Source organism: Canis lupus, chromosome 19 (assembly GCF_048164855.1).
Source record: "Canis lupus baileyi chromosome 19, mCanLup2.hap1, whole genome shotgun sequence".
NCBI lineage: Eukaryota > Metazoa > Chordata > Mammalia > Carnivora > Canidae > Canis > Canis lupus.
The window spans coordinates 31,706,241-31,727,477 of record NC_132856.1 but is presented as its reverse complement, the minus strand read 5'-3'; the positions used below and the strand labels follow the sequence as shown (position 1 = coordinate 31,727,477).

Here is a 21,237-nt window from a genome sequence, read left to right as displayed (position 1 = left end):
ATGCAAATTTATGCCACTTGACATCTCTAGGGCTCAATCTCCTCATGTGCAAAGCTCATATGATATTACTAGTTCCCTCTATTCTGCAAAGTCTACTGTGAAAATACCACAAGATAAAAACTTCAACGGCTTTTAGAAAAACATAAGGTCATCTACAAATAAAGTAACAGGGAAGGGTATTGCTTGGCTGAATGATGAAGGATGTAAGCTGGTAGAGAATAAACTACTTCTTTTACTTTCCTAAATCATTTAATAATATTTTAAAGTCATGATCATTTTTAAAAACTGAGAATACTCCAAATAAACATACTTGCAAAAAAGAGTCCCAAGGTGAAAAACTTGGTCAAAAGAAAACTTTACGATTCTGTGTAGAAGGGCTCCATCACTGGTCTCAATCCTCATACCCTAGGAAATTTAGTTCAACCACTCAAAATGTATCAGCTGAGAACTTCTTTTATGGCATGTCCTATTTGAAGTTGTGGGGAGAGTTTGGTGAGCAAGATAGGCTCAATCCCTGCCCTCATGGGATGTAATTCTCCTCACGGGGAATAGAATAAGGAGATAGGGAAACACCTACCTAAGCAAATAAATAAATGTGGGAACAAGATCATTTTAGTGTGTATCAGTATGAAGACCATAAACCAGATGATGATGTCAGAGATAGTGACTTACAAAGTTAGCAGGAGAAAGGTGTTCCTTTAGGTCAGGTAATGAAGGAATGGCCTTTAAAGGGAAGTAGCATGTGAGTAGAGACTGGAATACAATATTGGAAAAATTACAAAATCCTAAACCAGAGCTGCCCCAAGGGAAACCCAAGGACAAGGCTGAGAGGCAGGGATCACATGCAAACTTGATGTGCTAGAGAGATAAGGGTATGAAAGGAATATCATGGCAATGAGAAAATTAACCCCATCTTGATGAAGAAAAGCCCTTTACAAGCTTGATGCTAATCCACACAATCTTTCTTTATTTACCAAGTTCATTTGGTGTCTGTTTTGGCCACTTGAAAAAAGCCAGAAGGGCAAATTTGGACCAACCCTGAAAGGGGAGACCTTGGAAACACCAGCCACATTTTTTCCCTTGTGAGACCTTCAATGGGCACTGGAGGGTCAAGAAGCCCCAACATGGCTTCTTTTATTGATCAACTACAAGTCAGTGGGTCCTTGATATGGTTTGTAATCCAAAGAGGTCAGAGAAGAAAGGCTTGAAAAGCTAAAGATATATTGTGTCAATGGGAAATTCTGGTGAGAATCTGATGACTTCAAGATTGGGACCACACCATAAGATGCCCGGGCTGGCTATTCCCATCTTCTGAAAGTCACTGCATGCTGTCAGGTAGCTTGTTCTACAGAGCTCTCCCTTAAGTTCTTGTCACTGCTTCCCCCTCTCATCCTTCAGGCCTAGGGGAGGAGAGGTAGGTAAGAGCCCCTACTAGTACCAGCTTACTACACTCTCCCCTGCACTTCTGCTAGGAAGATGGGGATCTGAACAAAGGCCAGAAATGTAGCTGGGACTCTTGGGTGTTCTCCTCATGGAGATAATCACTGAACCTAGAATTCTGGAGGAAGTTTCTAGAAAATACATCATCAAGAGACAGCAATGGATTGATGAGTAAACTTTAGGAAGTGCCCAGAGTGAGGAAGCAGGAAGAAAAGCTGAAATATGAGACAGAGAAATAACAGTTGGGAAGAAAAGAAGCAGAAGCAGAGACAGTGTTTTGTCCAGAAACAAAAAGGAAAATCTTAAGAAGAAGGAGTAGGTCAGGGAGTGATAACAGAATAGCCCTCAGACATAATGAGTGAGATCCGTGGTGCCAAGTTGAAGGTAAAGATAAGAGTGGCCTGTTGTAATGATACAATCTGGAAGCCTGGAGAAGTCCATGAGCCCACTTCCTACACTGCAGGCAGAGTGTACCATTAAAACCCCAGGGAGGGGGCAGCCCCGGTAGCGCAGTGGTTTAGCGCCACATGCAGCCCAGGGTGTGATCCTGGAGACCCGGGATCGAGTCCCACATCAGGCTCCCTGCATGGAGCCTGCTTCTCCCTCTCCCTGTGTCTCTGCCTCTCTCTATCTCTCTCTCTCTGTGTCTCAAATAAATAAATAAAATTTAAAAAAAAAACAAAAACAAAAACAAAACCCCAGGGAGGGAGTTGCCTCCGTGACTTACTCTGCCAACATCCACTATATTCCTGATATGAGCAAGGGGCTGGGGAGAACTCATTCACTACTGCAGCTTTGCTCTCTGATGCATCTGAAAGCTGACCTTGATGTACTCTGAGTTTCATCCCAGAAAAAGGCACAGCAATTGAGCAATTCCCCAGGCACAGGGGGACAGAATTTGAGAATGATGGAAAAATATGATTCCCTTCCTTCTCTGGGCCTCTGGGGTTGTGTCATTGTATCCTGTAGTTGCAAAAGGGGTATGTTGGGCAAGCATTAGGTGATTTCAATTCAATTTAAAGCAATAAGTATTTGCTGAAAATTTACATATGCTTAGTAAGGAGACAGGTGCTATGAGAGGCAGAATTAAATGAAATTTTCCTTACCTTCCTTTAGCAAATAGCTTCATGCTAGAAACAAAATGAATGCACAGGCAAGAAAGAGGAGGAAAAAAATACTCCAAAAGACAAACACAATGCACTTCTCATGATTAGTGAAATAGTATGGAGATAAAGGCGGAAGAATTTAATATCTCATTTTTGCTGTTGCTGTTTATGTGTTTTCTAACATTTCCATGTTTGGCATGAATTAGTATTGAAATCAGGAAGAAAAAAGCAATATATATTTTTTTAAAAAGCTCCTTTCTAAAAAGAAGGAGACCCTTGGTAATCAAAGCTAAGACAGCCCTGGGCCGAATCCCAGACACACTTCTTCCTAACAGCTTGGGCAAGTTCCTTAATCACTAGGTGCCTAAATTTTCTCCTTATAAAATCTGTAGACAGGTGTTTTCTGGTAAGAAACAAGACCATAACCTGCAAGAAACTTGTGAAAATAAAAAATTCTTTAAATGTTACAAGCTTACTTTAGTTGGCATCTCAAACTAAAATTCCCAGAGTTGCTGAGTTACTCATAAGGATTTTTAGAAGAAATGATGCTTAGAAGTAGAGGTGGCTCACACTCTAGCTCCATCCATTACTTACCAATAACCGACCTCAAATAAGTTATTTATTTCCGCTATTGGAATCTCAGTTAAGACTTCATCTATAAATGGGGATAGTACTAGAACCCATCTCCTAAGGGCACTGTGAAGAAAACGCACGTCAAAGGCTACCATGGAACCTGGCACGGAGTAAGCATCTAACTAATGTTTACATATGATTATAATTATAACCTGAAAAGGCTGGTGCTATTCCAGACAAATCTGAGAGAAGACAGGCATGAGGAGGAACATGCCTTTTCAATCTTCCTATCACCAGTGCTTTGCACAGGGCCCTATCATAAAGTGGAGGGTTGATAAATATTTGTGAATGGATGAACAAATAAACATGCCAATTATCCCCTCCTATCAAGGGTCACATTTATGTTACTAACCTGGCCTAGACAAATGGAAAAGATACATTTTTAAGTGCTTAACTTCGATTCAATGAGTTTAAAAATTAATTCATTTCATAGAGTTCTCTGAGTTTATTCAGTACGGGGTAGGAGAAGCCAGAGGCAGTTTTACAGCTTAAATATACTACCTGGTTATTCAACTTCCAGTGAGAAGCTTAACCCACTGGGAAGAATCGGAGGGCTTCTTTCATCTCTCAGAATCCAAGTAATCATCTTTAAAGGAAAAGTCAGTGTAGAAAAAAGAAAGCAGAGGGCCAATGAAGGAGGCGGGACTGAAAAAAGACAAAAAGAGAAGAAGAAACAGACAATGGAGAGGAGAAAGAGTCTCTCCATCCTAAAGCCATATTTTACTAACCCACACTGTCTGATACACTATTTTGTCAGCATCTTCTAGCTCCAGTCTCCAGCTAACAGACGAAGAGGAGGTAGCTTCCAAGTAATGGTCCATACAGGTGAAATCTTGTTGCAGATGTAAAGGGAAAAGCTTTTCTACACTGGAAAATATATACTGACATAAATGTCACCAACTCTACCTAAAGGAGAAAAGCAAAATATCAGAAAACGTGAATTCAAGTAAATATCCTCCACAGCTTAATATGCAATGTTTTCTTGAATATTTATCCATCCTTCTGAGCACTGCTCAAATGTTACTTCCTCAGAGAAGCCCTCCTTCACCACTCAGCCTGGGCTGGGGCTTTCTTACATGCTCTAGCAGCTCCTGGTACCCTTCCACTAGAGTGGGTACCACTGTTATAATAAGGTAATTATTTAAATAATTAATTGTTTATTATCTGTGTCTTCCACAGGATGCATGCCAGTTCCACGAGGGCAGTGTTCCTGTCTACCTGTTCACCCTGAAATCACCCAAACTTGCACACGCCTCGCAATGAAACAGATAAGCAAATATATACATACACACACAGTTTCTCCTCATCATTTCTGAACTCTGTATTTGTGAATTTGCCTACTCATTAGAATTTACCTGTAACTCCAAAATCAATGTGCATGGCACATTTGCAGCCACTTGTGGGCATGCACAGGGTGGTGACAGATTTGTCTCCAGACACATGTTCCCAAGTGAGGTTGAACAAAATGACACTCTGCCTTCTTGTTCCAACTTTCATACTGTAAATAACTCTCTTTTCTGGGGTCTATTTAGTGCTACGTTTTTCACATTGTTGTGCTTTTTGCTGGCATTACCCTGTTTAAAGTGGCTCCCAGGTATAATAGTGCTGTAGGGCTACCCAACATTCCTGAGTGCAAGAAGGCTGCAATGTGCAAAATGGAGAAAATACAAGTGTTCAATTCACTTCATTTGGGCATGAGTTACAATGCTGTTGGCCACGCGTTCAGTGTTAACAAATCAACAATAGAAATTAAGTTATGTGACTTTAAACAAAAAAACAAACGTAAAACGAAGTTATGTGCTCATCAGTTAACCACAATGTGTGGCCAGAGACTTGCAGGAACCCTGAATTTTCCCTAAGAGCAATGGTTAAGCCTTCATTAATTCAATGTTTGTGGCAACTTTCTAGAACATAAATGCTATAAAAACCGAGCTTCAATTGCATGTATATTGAGCATATACATGTGTATTCAGTAAGTTTGTGTGCATGTATGCACATGTGTGTATGTTTAGTAGCTCTCCTCTATTTTGGAATCCTACAACCTGTCCTAAAAATTGTGAAAGGGGATGCCTGGGTGGCTCAGTGGTTGAATGTCTCCCTTCAGCCCAGGGCATGATTCTGGAGTCCCAGGATCAAGTCCCACATCGGGTTCCCTGCATGGAGCCTGCTTCTCTCTCTGCTTATGTCTCTGCCTCTCTCTCTCTCTGTGTCTCTCATGAATAAATAAATAAAATCTTTAAAAAAAATTGTGAAAGGTATGGATACTGGAGGTTGAGGGGAAGTATATACACATATAGAGCCTTAACACACACAACTATAGGGTAGGGATGGGGGGTGTTGACATTCACATGATAGTCTAAGGGAATGTTCTTACTCCATAGAGTTGTGTACTGTGGTGACACTTCACACCAAATACAAATACACACACACACATTTGCAAATGATTCTGAGCATGCATGGCTTCTTTTTATGTACCACAGGTATAAACCCTAACAGACAGAGACATCAATATTGAGGGAGAAAGAGATTAGAATAGACAAATACATATATATCCTATATGGCACATTCAGTTTTACTTCAAATGGCTTACACTGGTTGAGATTTAAATTAAACACCAGCAAATTCCGAATTATATGTGTCCCCAGAAAAAGGAAAACATGTTATAAAGCACTGACTTAAGACATCCCCTAAAGTGAACTAAACACAGAGAGAAAACCAAGGGTTGCCTAGATATATATATTGCAGCAAGAATATTGATGTTAACCTCTTTTGTTTGCTTTCCTAAGATTCTCTAGATTCTCAGGTCTGGATGGCAGGCAGTAATATAAATTTAAGCTTCTTTGACATCCAGGCTCTTTGTAGGCAGTAACTACTATTAAGCACCTGACTCCGTGTCCCTTGAACAACAGACTATATTTCTTAGTGAAGCTTCCAATAAGATTGTTGGTTGAGGATGAAAATAGAAAAAAAAAGAAAGAAAAAAAGTCCCAGTAAATGGTTCTGTGGAAATTCTGATAGGAACTAGAATAATTATACCATTAATAATTCAGTGTTGGTTGGAAACTATACAATTGTGAGTGATTTATACAGACCAGAGTTGGCATATGTTGTACCACAGGTGGATGCGAGGTCACCAAGAAACCACTTCACAGTTTTCCCAGAAGTGTAGAGTCAAAAAGGTCACTTGTGGTAAAAGATCTTCTGGATTAGTCTTTTAAATCAATGCATGAATTAAAGACAATTTACATATAAATAGGCTAATACTCTGGCTTTGAAATTAAATGAATTTTTAAAAGATTTAAGTAACTGCGGAAAAGGTCAGTTAGGCATTAAGTATACATAATGTGATTTTTGAAAACTACTTGTCTTGTTGGTTTATTAATATTTTGTATTCATTGTCAGTGCCGTTCTAAAATTTGTGTGCATAATTAACAACGCACCAAAGTCAAAGACAGGCCCTCAAACTAAGAAATGTATTTCACAAATCAGTATTTGGAAGAACAGGTCGAGAAACTGGACCCAAAAATAGTCAAAATTAGTATTAACACATTAGATTTGAACATATCACAACATACCTTAAAAAGCATAATATCATTCAAGTGAAATCTACCTTGACATTTAGCTTCCCTGATAAATCAGAGGCCTCCCAAAACACAAAAGCTATAAATGGTCTACTGAGTTATCAGGGAAGAATCATGATCACTATCTGCAATCCCAATTAGCCCCTTTGGGAGTATAAATCTCAAGTTTTTTCCAAGTGTGATGAAGAAACAAAGCAGAACTTGTATAATATCAAACTCATCCCTGCCACCATCACTCTAATAAGCATTAGAGTCCTTTAAAAAATGTTCAACCTCAGGATGAATAGGTGGAACACAGGGTATTTTTAGGGCAGTAAAACTATGCTGCCTGACACTACAATGATAGATACATGACATTATGCATTTGTCAAGACACATAGAATGAACAACACAAAGAGTGAACCCTAATGTAAAGTAGGGACTTTAGTTGGTAGCATTGTATCAATATGGATTCATCAGTTATAAAATTAATGACACTAATGCAAGATGTGAAAAGTAGGGGAAACTGGGTAGACGGAGAGAAGGTACATGGGAACTTTGTAGTTTTTGCTCAATTTTTCTGTAAACCTAAAACTTCCCTAGATAATTAAGTCTATTTTTAAAAATGGTGGATCAAATTTAAGAATATACTCAAAGACACTTTCCTTAGATTAATGGTTTACGCACTATACTCTGAGGAGCCTTCTCCATCCTAGGAGATGAGTCACTGACCACTTGGTTTGGGGATATCTAGGGAAATGGAGCAGGAGAGAAGAGTAAGCAATGGAAATGAAGCCACTCCATCTGAGCCCAAATTCCCACCCCTGTTTCAGACAGAGCAATTCCCCTTTCATCTGTTGTACATATCGTTCCCCACACTTGAGTCCATGAAAGCATAAGTTCCCCAGCTAGAGAAGAAAAAGGAATGAAAACCACTGATGCAAACTCAACAGAAATACCTAGCTAATACTCTGAATAAACACTGAACTCAAACTTCCCACCTGACCATTATTACAGCCTACAATTGAGCTAAGCAGAAGCTCAGTGAACACCTTGGAGGGAGTCCAAATGATCAGTACTTACTGAGCATCAACCATGCACCCACTATTCCTGGAGTATATGTAACATATTTTGAAGATACAAGTGAAATGTAAAGCCCTATTCCAGACCTCAAGAAACATAAGGAGAGATTAAGCTAATACTCATAATAAAATATGGAATCAGAGTATGTCTGAAGCACCCAGCACCCAACGCAAACCAGATTTTAGCTCCTCTGTCAGGTATCAACAAATTGCCAGCCCTGAATGGTGTCAAAGCAAGTACGAAAGAGAACTTTCCAATCCCTAGATTTCCTAAATCTTTGTCTCCCTTTAAAAAGGCAAAATGAATGCTAACTAAGTCAGACAATCAGCGGTGGATAGTGTCTTTACTACAGACATACATAAAAAAGAACAGAGGCAGAATGTAAGCAATGCTTAACTGTTTTGTTAGAGTCGGTTGCCTGCATGCCTCTTGCCCAAACTACTGACTCCCCATCAGTACTCACTAATGAATCAGTTCCCAGGATCTTGCAGGTGGTGGGCTCCTTCCAAACAAAGGCACAGTGGGCTGGAAGATTTGGTGACCTCTCTCAGGGGCTGTTGAGAGATGCCCTGCCCTGATAGCAGCAGAAGCAGCTTCCAATCAAGATGGCTCACTGCCCAAGACCTCCTCACCCTACCCCTGCAGAAATAAACACTTTAGACACCATTATCCCTCTAATTCCCAGCACTACACTACAGAGAAAACACTCCGCCGTTTATGACAGGCACAGGGTTTTTTTTGAAGCTTGTATGTGTGTTATGCTATAAATTACCCTGTTTGTGGGTGTGAGAATAAATATCCATGTATATAAATGTGTGTGTACGTACACACACACACACACACACACACATACAGAGTATGTTACAGTTAAAACCATACTGTCGACAGCCACTCAAATCCAGAGAAATTTATGGCTGTAAATACAGGCACACATTCAGGATAAAGAAAAGAGAATTATAAATACTTCGACAATTACCAGAATAAATGAACTGCCTGAGGAACACAACCATTTGCAACATTGCTAGGCCAGGTGACACTGATGACCAGCAGACCTTTTGCAAATGAACGACTGGGAGATGACGCATGATTAAAAATGCAAAACTGCTACACTCAAATAACATACTTTATTTGACAATGAACTCTGGCCTCAAAGGCACCAATGCAATCTACAAGCAAAGTGCTTTTTGGTAATTCACTTGCCCACTGAGGTCCACTACTGAGGAATCATACTACAGGACTTTCTTAAAGTAGGCGGAATTATTTACAGCCACTAGTAATTGCATTTTGAAACTATCCTTTAGTTATACAATTTCTTTTTTTCTTTCCACTGAGAATTGACAGTTTGTGCTTTACCAACATGAGACCCAGAAGTTGTTAGGAACTTGCATAATACATTAGCTATGAGTTGCTGAAGAGTGGGCTTTAAATACATACAGGAAAATTAATAGCTGCACTAAAGTTGGTGGGCAGATGTCCTTTTGTTGAAACTAGAACAGCAAAGGCTGAAGCAGTTAAAAACTGAAAAAAATAAAGGATTCCAATGCCTGTAAGATACAAGAAGGCTCAATGGAGAAGCCCTCATTTCCTCAGTCTCAATATAATCTGACTCTACTGTATGTCCTTTCTTTTATATACATACATACACATACATAGGACATTTAAAGATTTCTTTTTAATAAACTATAATTAAAAGTAAAACATAAATGTCTTAGGTCTCAGAATCAGATGTTGAGAAGAGACCTTACATACAAGTGATTTATTAAAGAATAGCTCCCATGAGAAACTCCTGAGGCAATAGCAAGAAGCCAGACAGGGAGAGGCAAGAAGCCACACAAGGGTAGGATTTAGGATACAGCTCTTTGAAGGGAGTCTTCCCACCTGGGCAAGGGATTTGGCCTTTCACATTTCTCTCACCACTCAATCACGGGCTGAGAGCTGCCTTTCCAGGTCTGGGCAGGCCCAGCAAAACCTGTAGCTCCAGCTGATCCTGCAAAGATGCAGCACTGGAAAGAAAAGACTCAGAAGCTGATGTGAGCCTCACAAAGATGGCAAAAGACAGCAGGGGGATCTGGGTAGTTCACTGGCACCTTCTATTACAAAGCAACAAATGGCCCATATTTTGTGCCATGAAAACTCCGGATGATCTTTTTTTAAGATTTTATTTATTTATTTGACAGAGAGAGAGAATGCACAAGCAGGGGGAGCAGCAGAGGGAGAGGGAGAAGCAGGCTCCTATCTGAGCAAGGAGCCAGACATGGGCCTTGATCCCAGGACCCTGAGATCATGACCTGAGCTGAAGGCAGATGCTTAAAAGACTGAGCCACCCAGGTGTCCCAGATTTTTTTTTTTATAAAAGCAAGTATAGAATAAAATTTGGAGAATTCAAGTAGTACAGAAAGGTAGAAAATAAGTCTCCCTTCTCTCACCCTTGCCACTACCTTCTTTCTAAAGCTGATCCTTTTTTTTTTTTTTAATTGGAGTTCAATTTGCCAACATATAGCATAACACCCTGTGCTCATCCCATCAAGTGAAGCTGATCCTTATTTATAGTTTTCTCTAAATCCTGCTGAGGGAAGAACACACACACATATACACAAAATGTATCTGTATAAATATTAATTTTAAAAATATAGATTGGACTATGATATTCAAACTGTCCTTACTTTATTTCACCTAAGTATATATCTTGTATATATTTTAGATGATAGATAGATAGATAGATAGATAGATAGATAGATAGATAGATAGAAGATAGCAAAGAAAAAGGATAAGAGAAAAATGGAAGGATGGAGGGAGGGATGGAGGAGGCGGATGGAGTGAAGGACACTGCAGTTCATTGATTCTAAGATAAACAGTTTTTCATATTTTAACATTTCTATAATCAGATATCTTATAATTGACAGCATTTGAGATTTGATAAAAATGCAACAGATAGACATATAAATATAGTTATAGATAGATGACAGCTGAGCACACACAGTTCTATCACATGAGAGGCCATACAGGATAGAAGTTAAGAGTATATTAATACATTGTCCATTATTGAAACACCATTGCATTCTGGGAATAAGCACACTATTTGATACGGCTAATATTCTTTTAATAATATGAATTATATTCATAAACTTTTACTGTAAGTTTTCATCATGAGTCCATGAATGAGACTGGTTTATAGTTTCCTATTTTGAGCTCCTTCGTCAGATTCACCAAAGTCTGTGTTATGTTGGCTTCATAAAAACACATTGGCAGTTTTCCTTCTTGGTGTTGTGGATAATTTATTTTTATAATTCTTTTACTATGTAGTATCAGATTCAGAAAGTACAAAAGCACATGGACTTAAAAGTATCTGCCTCTTACCTGTCTTCTAGTTGCTACTTTCTGAGGTAACCATTGTTCTCAGTTGCTTTTGTATTCCTCTCTAGATATTATATGCAGGTGTGCATGCATGTGCATGCACACATGCGGACACACTCAAAAGGTGATGTAATAGATACGAGGCTCTTGCTTTTTTTTCTCCCCTTAATATATTACAGAGATTGTCCCACAGCCACACACAAAACCTCTGTATCCTATCTAATGACTGCACAGTGTTCCATTGTGCAGATATAAATAAACTTTGCCAATTCTCATTTTAAATAGTATTATCATTACCTGTTCCTTAAAAGTTTCATATAATTTACCTCTGAAAGCATGAAGATATGTGGCTTTCTTTTACTTTTTTTAAGATTTTATTTATTTATTTGACAAAGAGATAGAACCAGAGAGCACAAGCAGTGGGGGAATGGCAGAGAGAGAAGGAGAAGTCACCTCTCCGCTGAGCAGGGAGTGAGAGGCAGGGCTCAATCCCAGGACCCGGGGATCATGACCAGAGCTGAAGGCAGGTGCTTAACTGATGGAGCCACCCAGGCACCATTGTGGCTTTCTTTTACATCTCTCATAACTTCCTCAGATTTTTCCAATGTTATTGAAGTTCTTCCTAACCTTATTTACCTATTTAAAAAAATCCATTCCATCAAGATTTTCAAAGTTCTATGCAAAACACTTTGCAAAAGTTCTCCTTTTATTCTTTTAATTTCTTCTTTAATCATGGTTCTTCCCCCCCCCCTTCACTTTTAATTTTGTGTTTTTGTTCTCCTTATCTTTTTCTTGAGTAGGTTAGTAGGTGAATTATTTCATTCCTTTGCATTGCTTTCAAAGAAACAGCACTTGGGTTTATTCAAGATACTCACTGGGTTTGTCTTAGACTAGAGAATTTCATTTTTGACTGTATTATTTGGTTCTTTCTGCATTCCTTCTATTTTCCTATTCTTAAATCCAATGTTTAATTCCTTTATGTTATAGATTGACTATGCCCTCTCAAAATTTATATGTTGAAACCTAATCCCCATTGTGATGGTGTTTGTAGATAGGAACTTTGGAAGGTAATTAGGTTATGTCAACTCTGCTAAATAACCAGAAAAAAAAAAATATGGGATTAGTGTCTTTATAAAAGAGACCCCAGAGAGCTCTCTCCCCTTTTGTCCATGTGAAGACACAGCAAGAAGACAACCTCTGTGAACCAAGAAGTGGGCTCTCACCAGATGCTGAACCTACTGGAGCGTTGATCTTGGACTTCCCAGCCTCTAGAACTGTGAGAAATACATGTTCGTGGTTTAAACTGCCTAGTTTGTGGTATTTTGTTAAAACAGCCCAGATGGACTAAGGCACTTTCTCATTCTTTTTGTTGTTATATAGGTGTTCAGAGATATACATTTTCTTCTAAGCACAGTGTTTAGCAGTAGCTCATAAATTTACAAGTGTTATATTTTCATTATCCGTGCTGTCTAGATACATTTCAAGTTGGATTTTGAATGTTTCTTTGAATTAAGAGTTGCTCATCACGATGTTTTAAGATGTCTACGTTGTAAGATTTTAATAATGAATTTCTAGTTTATTGCATGGGAATCAAGTGATGGGAACTTTACTATTTCAACCTTCTTGATATTTTCTGCGATTTCTTTGTGGCCTAGAAAGGCCATGTACCGCAAATTTTCCAAAGACCTATGAAAAGGAGTTATATTCTCTATCATCAGGGTCTAAATTTAGATATAATTATCTACTTCATCTTTATCAATTATTTTGTTCAGATTATGTTTTTAATCTACTTGATTTTCCACAGATTCAGAGATTAAAATCCTCTGTTACAATGTTTCTGCTTATTTCTCCTTGCATCTTTATAGTGTGCACATCCTGTACTGCATTACTCTATCATTTGATATCCTGAACCCCGTGTTTCAGAGGGGGCTCCATACCACAAATAGCCCAACCAAAAAATGGTTAGAAAACACAACAGGGTCTCTGTTACTCAGGATTTGACGTTTGGTTCCTGTACAACACAATTAGTCACTTCTCTTCTTTGTCTCAAATGCTTCTCTACCTCTTTTGCTTGATGTCATTAAAGAAAAGATGACTGAGTGAGTGTTAGGGAGGGTTGTGGGCTGTGCAAATGCAAAACCGCACATGGCTCTGTGGTATGGGCAGATGTCAAGCAAAGAAGGGCTTAAAGGAGAGCAAGGCAAATTCATTTGTCAGCTCTCTTCTCAGATAACAGGAGTGCAACTGATTTTTTTTTTTTTTTAGGTTTTATTTATTCATGAGAGACACAGAGACAGAGGCAGAGACATAGGCCATAGGCAGAGGGAGAAGCCTGATGCAGGACTTGATCCCAAGACTCTGGGATCATGACCTGAGCCACCCAGGCGCCCAGTGCCACAGATTCTTGCACATAAAAAGTTTCAGTTCCTAGCAGTCTTGCACATCTACTCTCTCTCATCAGACACTTGCAATGCTATTTCTTTGTTTGTTTCAGAGGCCTCACAAATCCCAGCAGTGTTCACGACTGTTGCACATGGTAGTTTAGGTACATCTTACAATAGTTAATAATGCATGCTCTCCTATAATTTGAATATACCTTTGTCACAGCATAAGATGCGTGAAGTCTGATGTCAATTTTTTATATTGGCAACTAGACACTGAACACAAAACTGAAAATCATTTTATTTTTTATAAGAACACTTAATAAGATTTCATTTAAATCCTCCAAAATAAAAAAAAATGTAAAATCCAGCATCCTTCATGTGACGTAAAATTTTTCTATTCGTTAAGTGGTCTGCATTTGCCTTTTAATTCTAATAAATTGTTTGGATATTTTACAAGAGATATCTTTTTTTTTCTGAAAACACTCAAAAATAATTTAACGTTTCTATGTTTATCATTCATTTAGAAGCTTAATAAAAATACATTCATATTTTATATATTGGAAATACAAATGGCAGCTTAGCTTTTCATTCTTTACATCCAAGGTCAGCAAACTTTTCTGTAAAGAACCAAACCATAAACATTTTAGGCTGTTGCAACTCCTCACGTCAGCTACTGCAGCACAAAAGGAACCACAGGCTATGTGTGAATGAAGGAGTGTGGCTCCACTTGGCCCAAAGGCCCAGATATAGATCTGCATCAGATCACTACTGCCAATAGACACAAATTATGTAACAAACAAAAACAAGAATGAAAACACCCCACCTTGATTATACCACCATATCTATTTTACTGAATGGAAAATAAGAAATAACTTACTTGGAATGAATAAACATGTAACAATTTATGAATATTTCTTTTTAAAAACCCATCCAAATATCATCCCTAATAATAGAACATGTATAGTAATAATCAAATTCAATTAGCTTTGATATCTTGCCAATTTTTAGTCATAGAAAAATCATAACTATACTTTCAGATTTTGTTGTTAAAAAGTTATATTCTCGGGATCCCTGGGTGGCGCAGCGGTTTGGCGCCTGCCTTTGGCCCAGGGCGCGATCCTGGAGACCCGGGATCGAATCCCACATCGGGCTTCCGGTGCATGGAGCCTGCTTCTCCCTCTGCCTATGTCTCTGCCTCTCTCTTTCTCTGTGACTATCATAAATAAATAAAAATTAAAAAAAAAAGTAAAAGTTATATTCTCATAGTATAAGGATAAAAATATTTCCTTAATTAGCTAGATTTATTATTGTTAAACATTTAGACAGATGGGATGTGGCCTCCATTTGTACTCCTTTTTTTTTTTAATGTCTGATTTTTTAAAATTATTTATTTATTTATTCATGAGAGACATGGAGAGGCAGAGACAAAGGTAGAGGAAGAGGCAGGCTCCCTGCAGGGAACCCCATGTGGGACTTGATCCCAAGACCCTGGGATCATGCCCTGAGCCAAAGGCAGACACTCAACCACTAAGCCACCCAGGTGTCCCTCCATTGTCCTGCTATGGTCCCCACAAATCTCATGTGTAGGCCAATATACAATCGTGATCATGAGAGTTAATCCCTGCTATCTTGATTTACCTTTGAATAAATTCTAATTCATGTCCATTGACTCTATTCTAGACCAGTTGATCATTTCTCACATGGACTGCTGCAGTGGCTTTTTCATTGTTCTCCTCACATCTATTCTTGTCACCCAACCCAACCTATTTTCCACACAGCAAAGTCATGTTTTAAAGCCATAAATTGGAAACTATCACTTTTGTCCTTAAGGCCCTCCAATTGCTTTCCATTGCATTCAGGAAAAAGCAGCATATGATGCTATCTAAAATCCTGCTCATCCTTACATTCCAACTTTATCTTGTGCACTCCTTTCTTTATCCAGTGCAATATTGTCACACTGGTCTTTTTTTATACCTCTACTATATTGAGGTATTTCTTGCCTCTGGCCCTTTGCATATGTCATTCCTCTGGCTGCCATGCTGCCATGTTTCTCCTGCTCCACCTCCTTTGCAGAGCTGACTTTTTTCTATCTTTAGAGCTCTGCTTAAATATCATCTTCTCAGGGATAACTTCCCAGTCCACTGGATCTAATATAGGTGACATATATGACTCTTCTTATTTTTTTTCTTTTTCTTTTAAGAGAGGGAGAAAGTGGGGAGGTGAGGGGCAGAAAGAATCTTAAGCAGATCCCTGGCCTAGCATGGAACCTGACATGGGGCTTGATCTCACAACCCTGAGATCATGAGGACAGAAGATGGGGATGTGCAAGAGGCTTCTCTGGTCATAGCTCCCCTAGGCTGGTTTCCACAGTGATGGCCCAAGTAACAAGTGAGACAAGAGGATATGAAGTGGGTCACTGAAATGTTGACATTAATTAGTTTCCCTAGACCTTTAGAGAGTATGGCTAATCTGTCCTAAAGTTACCAGTAATTATCATGGACCTATAGGTATCCTTTCAACCATTCCTCTTATATATCTTGCGGTAATTACCTGATAGGCATTTCCAGTTAGGCAGGTCATGTGGCCTTACAGATCAAGATTGGGTAAAAGAAAAATGACACTTATCAATCTCATGGCAGTATCAAGTTCTCTTTAGTTTTTTTAGTCACTAGCATTGATGGTATCATTTCATTCTTTGGTGATGATTATATGTGGAATATTTCATTGAAAAATTCAAGTTCTGTCTATAATGACAGCAAAAGTGAACCCCACCAGGTTCTATATACTGATGATGATCATGTGTGTATATCTAAAAGGAGTCCCTGAACACCATTTTTAATGGCAAACAGTGATTCCTTCTCTCAAAGAACTGAACAAAATGAGAAGTTCCCACCTTGAAACAAATCTGCAAGATAGCACATTTCCTTCAATTCACACAGTATTGTTCATGAGGGTTAGAAGCATATAATATCCAACCTTCCTGTTTAACAGAACCTCGCAAGGACTCAAGTGCACAGTTCATTATTGTCATTATGAAAGAATTTCTGCCAACAAATTACAGTCAGGTTACTATCATTCAATCATGCCGCTAATAGGAATAATTTCATGGTAATTGGAGTATTCTAGACAAGAGAAGAACGCAAATGGTTGCCAGAATCATTAATGATTTGTGCTGACTTTCATGGTAAAAATGACAATATATTAGTTTACCAGATGCTGGATCAAGCCATGGGCCATTAACAGGAGGGTGTTCTCAGAATGTTTTCAGAACAAATACCAGCTGGTTTATTTTCAGCTTGCAGACATAATCGCATGCATCCCATATCAGATCTACCACAATGCTGTCAGATACATCATAAATTAAAGGCTCCATGGGCTCATTATCGACTCTTATTTTTAAAAGCAACACATTGTCCTGCTGAGACCCAAAATATTAAATGAGCATTTAAAGAAACTCCAAAACGCACCACCCTCAAAAAATAAAATCACTGCCTCCAAAACTATTTACAGTGCTCAAGTATTCAAAATGTCCTTCATTGTCAATTTTGCCTTTTTTTTTTTTTTTTTACACCATTTGTAACAACAACAACAAATAAATTCTTGTCTTGTCAGGAGGGCTTTCAGGCCAAGTCTCTTAGAAACAGGGTGTCAGTTTATTAGCAAACTTCACACCCTGCATTCAGAAGAAGAGACACCACCAGCAAATAAACAGGTTAAAAAAAAAAAAAAAACCTCACACCAGGAAATTTAATGTACACCACATTAGAAACCAGGACGACCCATATTTCTCAGCAGTCTGCTGCACGAATACATTCAAGTGAGAAAACTCTTCCATCTCTCCTGAATCCTAACAAATGTAAGGCTTATTTAAATTCATTTTCTGCTTTGCCTACTACAGGGCTCCTCTCCCCACACCCAGCAATCCATTTGGAGACAGAGGGGTGATTACACATCAAAACGGAAAGAAAGGAAAGGAGAGGAGAGGAAAGGAGAGGAAAGGAAAGGAAAGGAAAGGAAAGGAAAGGAAAGGAAAGGAGAGGAGGAAGGAAGGAAGGAAGAGAAAGAAAGAAAGAAAGAAAGAAAGAAAGAAAGAAAGAAAGAAAGAAAGAAAGAAAGAAAGAAAGAAAGAAAGAAAGAAAGAAAGAGAAAGAAAGAAAGAAAAGAAAAGAAAAGAAAAGAGAAAAGAAAAAAAAGAAAAGAAAAGAAAAAAAAAAGAAAAGAAAAGAAAAGAAAGAAAGAAAAGAAAAGAAAAGAAAAGAAAAGAAAAGAAAAGAAAAGAAAAGAAAAGAAAAGAAAAGAAAAGAAAAGAAAAGAAAAGAAAGAAAAGAAAGAAAGAAAGAATGGGGACAGTTCCTGCTCTCAACTGTGGATCACATCACAGTTGCCATTTCTCGTGATCAGATATCCCACCTGGAAAGCATAAGAAAACAAATCCTCCAATTAACACTCATTGGGTTTCAAGAATCAAAACCTTGATGGGCGAGGATCGCTCTTAAGGTGAAAGAGGGCCACGGTCAGGCGACAGGGCCTGGTTTTTGCTCCGCATTCTGCTGCCACCAGTTGTGTGCGCGACACAACCCCTTGTAATTATCGCCTATATGTACAGTAATTGTTAATTAGTGCATTTGTAGCCAGCCGCCGCCAAAAACAGGGTGGCATTCTTACATGGTGATTAGGGGTTTTGTGAGCGTTTTGGGGTGGGGGGACACTTTCTCACTGAAGACTCTTCCGCCCCATTCACGCTCATTCAGCTCTTTCTAGGGGAAGTTAAAAGCTGCAGTGATAATCCTTTAAGTATGACTTGGAAGGGTATAAAAGGTGCAGTGTATAAGCAATTGGATGAGGAAGCCTTTTATGTAGAGAGTCGCTGAATGGGCGGCTGAGGACAGCGTGAGTGGGGAAGGAGAGGGGCAGACTCCTCTCTGAGGTGGTGGGAGAAGCGGGGATACCATGGCAGCTCAATTCCCTTTAATCACCCGATTCCTGCATTGTCCCTGCCCCTGTTTCACCTTGTCCCTCAGTGCCAACCAGCTCCTCGCTGCCATTTTGCTCTCAAAGGGGGAGGTGGGAGCAATGTGATTTTTGGTAGGGACCCAGTTTCTCGCTGAATGCCAGCCCAGCCAGCTGGCACCGAACAGGCCGAGCCTTCTTCGGAGGGGGTTAGCAAAACCCAAATTAGCATGCTCCATTTTAAAAACTTGCTTTTATTTAAAGACTAATTCATGACAAACAGTGGCTCCCCCACTGAGGTCTGGCGCCCCCGGGGCTGGCACCCAACCAAACACATGCAACTAATTGCCACCCTCGGATGACACGCAACTAACAAGCTCCATTTTGAGGCAGTAGATTCACTAAGAATGTAACCCCGGAAGGCAGCGGACGCAGAAAAGCTCCTTTCATAACCCTGTCCTAGGCTAACCATGGCAGCAAAGCGCCTGAAAAACACTTTTGTTTCCCTGTACCAACGATTTATCTCCACGAATGGGCTGCAAACATGGCTAGCTAGGAGGAAGGTGGCCAAGGGCACTGCGATTCCCCTCCTGGGTACTGGAGGCAGGGGCTCTGCCCTTCACTCTGCTCCCGGAAACAGGACAGGTTGCCCGCGTTCTCAAAGCTCTGCATCTTGTCCTCATCTCTGCACACCAGGACTTCCCCACATCCTTTGGTTTAGATGCTCAGGCCTTCTTTCCATAAGCAGGGCTCTGGAGCCAGCGTGCCCGCGTTCAAATCCCAGCTCCATAATTTACTAGTAATTGGCAAGTAATGTGAATCTATACTTGTTTCCCAATCTTATTTCAGGATAATGTTAACACCTGCCTTGTAGGTGTATTATGAGGATGAAGGAGTTTGTGGAATGACAGACATAGGACAGTGCCTGGCATAGCATCACTCCTTCATGAAAGAAGCGCCTGAGTCTGCGAGACTCACCCTTTGTAAAGGGAGATTTCCCTTTGCATACTCTGCATTTCAGTCAAAGTGCACATTTATCCATAAACTTTCCTAGGCTTCTATCTCTAAGCCTTACCCTCAACTGTCCTTCCCCCATGGCCCAACTCTTCATGACCAGATCCCATCTATCCTCCAAGCCCTCCTTCAATGCCACCTCCCCCAGGATTCTTTCCTGCCATTCCAGATGCAGGGACTCCCTACAGTCGTGACATGCTCATGGCATTCCTGCAAATGATAGCGCTTCGTGTGCCTGTTATGTTTCCTCTTCTAGACTGACAGATCCTTCTGAGAATGATCTATGTGTCACTGGCACATAATAGGCACTCAGTGAACGTTTGCTGAATATGTAGATGGTAGAGTGAGAAAACTGCTCCACATAAATGAGTAGCTTTATACTATCGTCATGCTGGACATTGCTTAGTGAGAAGGACAGGAGAATAATTTCTGGAAGGCTTTCATAGTTGCTGTGGCCCAAATTTAGAGTCCTAAATAACTTGTCATTGACTTAAGCTTATAAATCAAGTCCACCAGGGAGATTTGTCGGCAACTATATTAGTCTTCTATGGCTGCCATAACAACACACCACAGACTAAAGGGCAGAAATGTATTTCTCAACAGTTCTAGAGGCTGAGAGTCCAAGATTAGATATCAGGAGACATAGTTTCTCTTGAGGCCTCTCTCCTTGCTTTGCAGAAGGCTACCTTTGCAGAAGGTACACATGGTCTTTCCTCTGTGTGCAAGCATCCTTGGTGTCTTTACTTCTTCATATAAGGACACCAATCATACTGGATCAGGCCCCACTCTTAGGCCCTCATTTAGCCTTAATTAGCTCTTTAAAAGCCCTATCTCCAAATGCAGTCACATGGGGGTTAGGCTCCCACATAGGAATTTTTGGAAGGACAAATCCAGTCCATCAAAATACCATATACAAATACTCAAAACATGAATATTTGCAAAGTTACTTAAATCCACAGGACAAAGATGGGTGAGGGAAGCATGCATAATCTTTTGCTCTTTGAGGAAAGTCCTTACATTCAGGCCCTGATGACACCAGCAAAAATTTAGCCAGTGAAAGCAGATCTGGTGCTCAAATATACAATGATTTTATTTCAATGAGAATTCTCTTCAGAATTTGTGAGATTCATTTGTGGGGGCTCAGCTACTCGCCCTTTAGATATAGATGAATATTAGTATCCTGGCAGCAGCCACCATAACCCTGGATCCTGTTAAAGCCACATCCTCTCCCAACAGCAGGTGGAAATTTCCACATAATGCCCTGTGCACTTTCTAGGATGAGGCTCACTTCATTCCTTCTAGGACACAGTTGATCTGAATCCTATCTCTTCGCATACAGTCCTGGAGCTATATGCAGGCCTGAAAATCTCACCCAGGTTCTCATGCAAGTATTCCTTTCTTCGCCACTCTTTAATTCACTGCTGCCACCCACATACACTGTCTTAGACAGTTGGACTTTCTCACACTGTTATAATTCACTATTTCCCAATTAGGCAGGACTCTCACATCAATCCATAAGCTAATGGTTCCCATCGTATTTGTTCATAACGCTCTCTTAAAATACCTAACACATTTTACCTGGTAGGTGTATGTGCCACTCCTGCCAAATTTTTAACTATTTAAGGTTAGGATTGTGTTGGATCCAGTATTTTAACAGAAACACTGTCTAACTGATGTGGCACACAACAGAGTCCTGGTAAGAGTTTCTTAGGG

The 21,237-nt window shown here is 39.6% G+C and overlaps 1 protein-coding gene across 13 annotated transcripts in view; it reads right to left on the bottom strand.

The window, feature by feature from the left end:
- The window catches only part of FHIT (fragile histidine triad diadenosine triphosphatase), a 1,386,045-nt gene that overhangs the window by 981,594 nt on the left and 383,214 nt on the right, over window positions 1-21,237 (bottom strand). Inside the window, exon 1 of one of the 13 annotated variants that reach the window (XM_072785586.1) lies at window positions 17,971-18,116. The exons of the other annotated variants lie outside the window; for them this stretch is intronic. The gene's annotated coding sequence lies outside the window, so the exon portion shown is untranslated. Of the gene's footprint in view, window positions 1-17,970; window positions 18,117-21,237 lie in introns of those variants that run through there. 13 annotated transcript variants of the gene reach the window in all.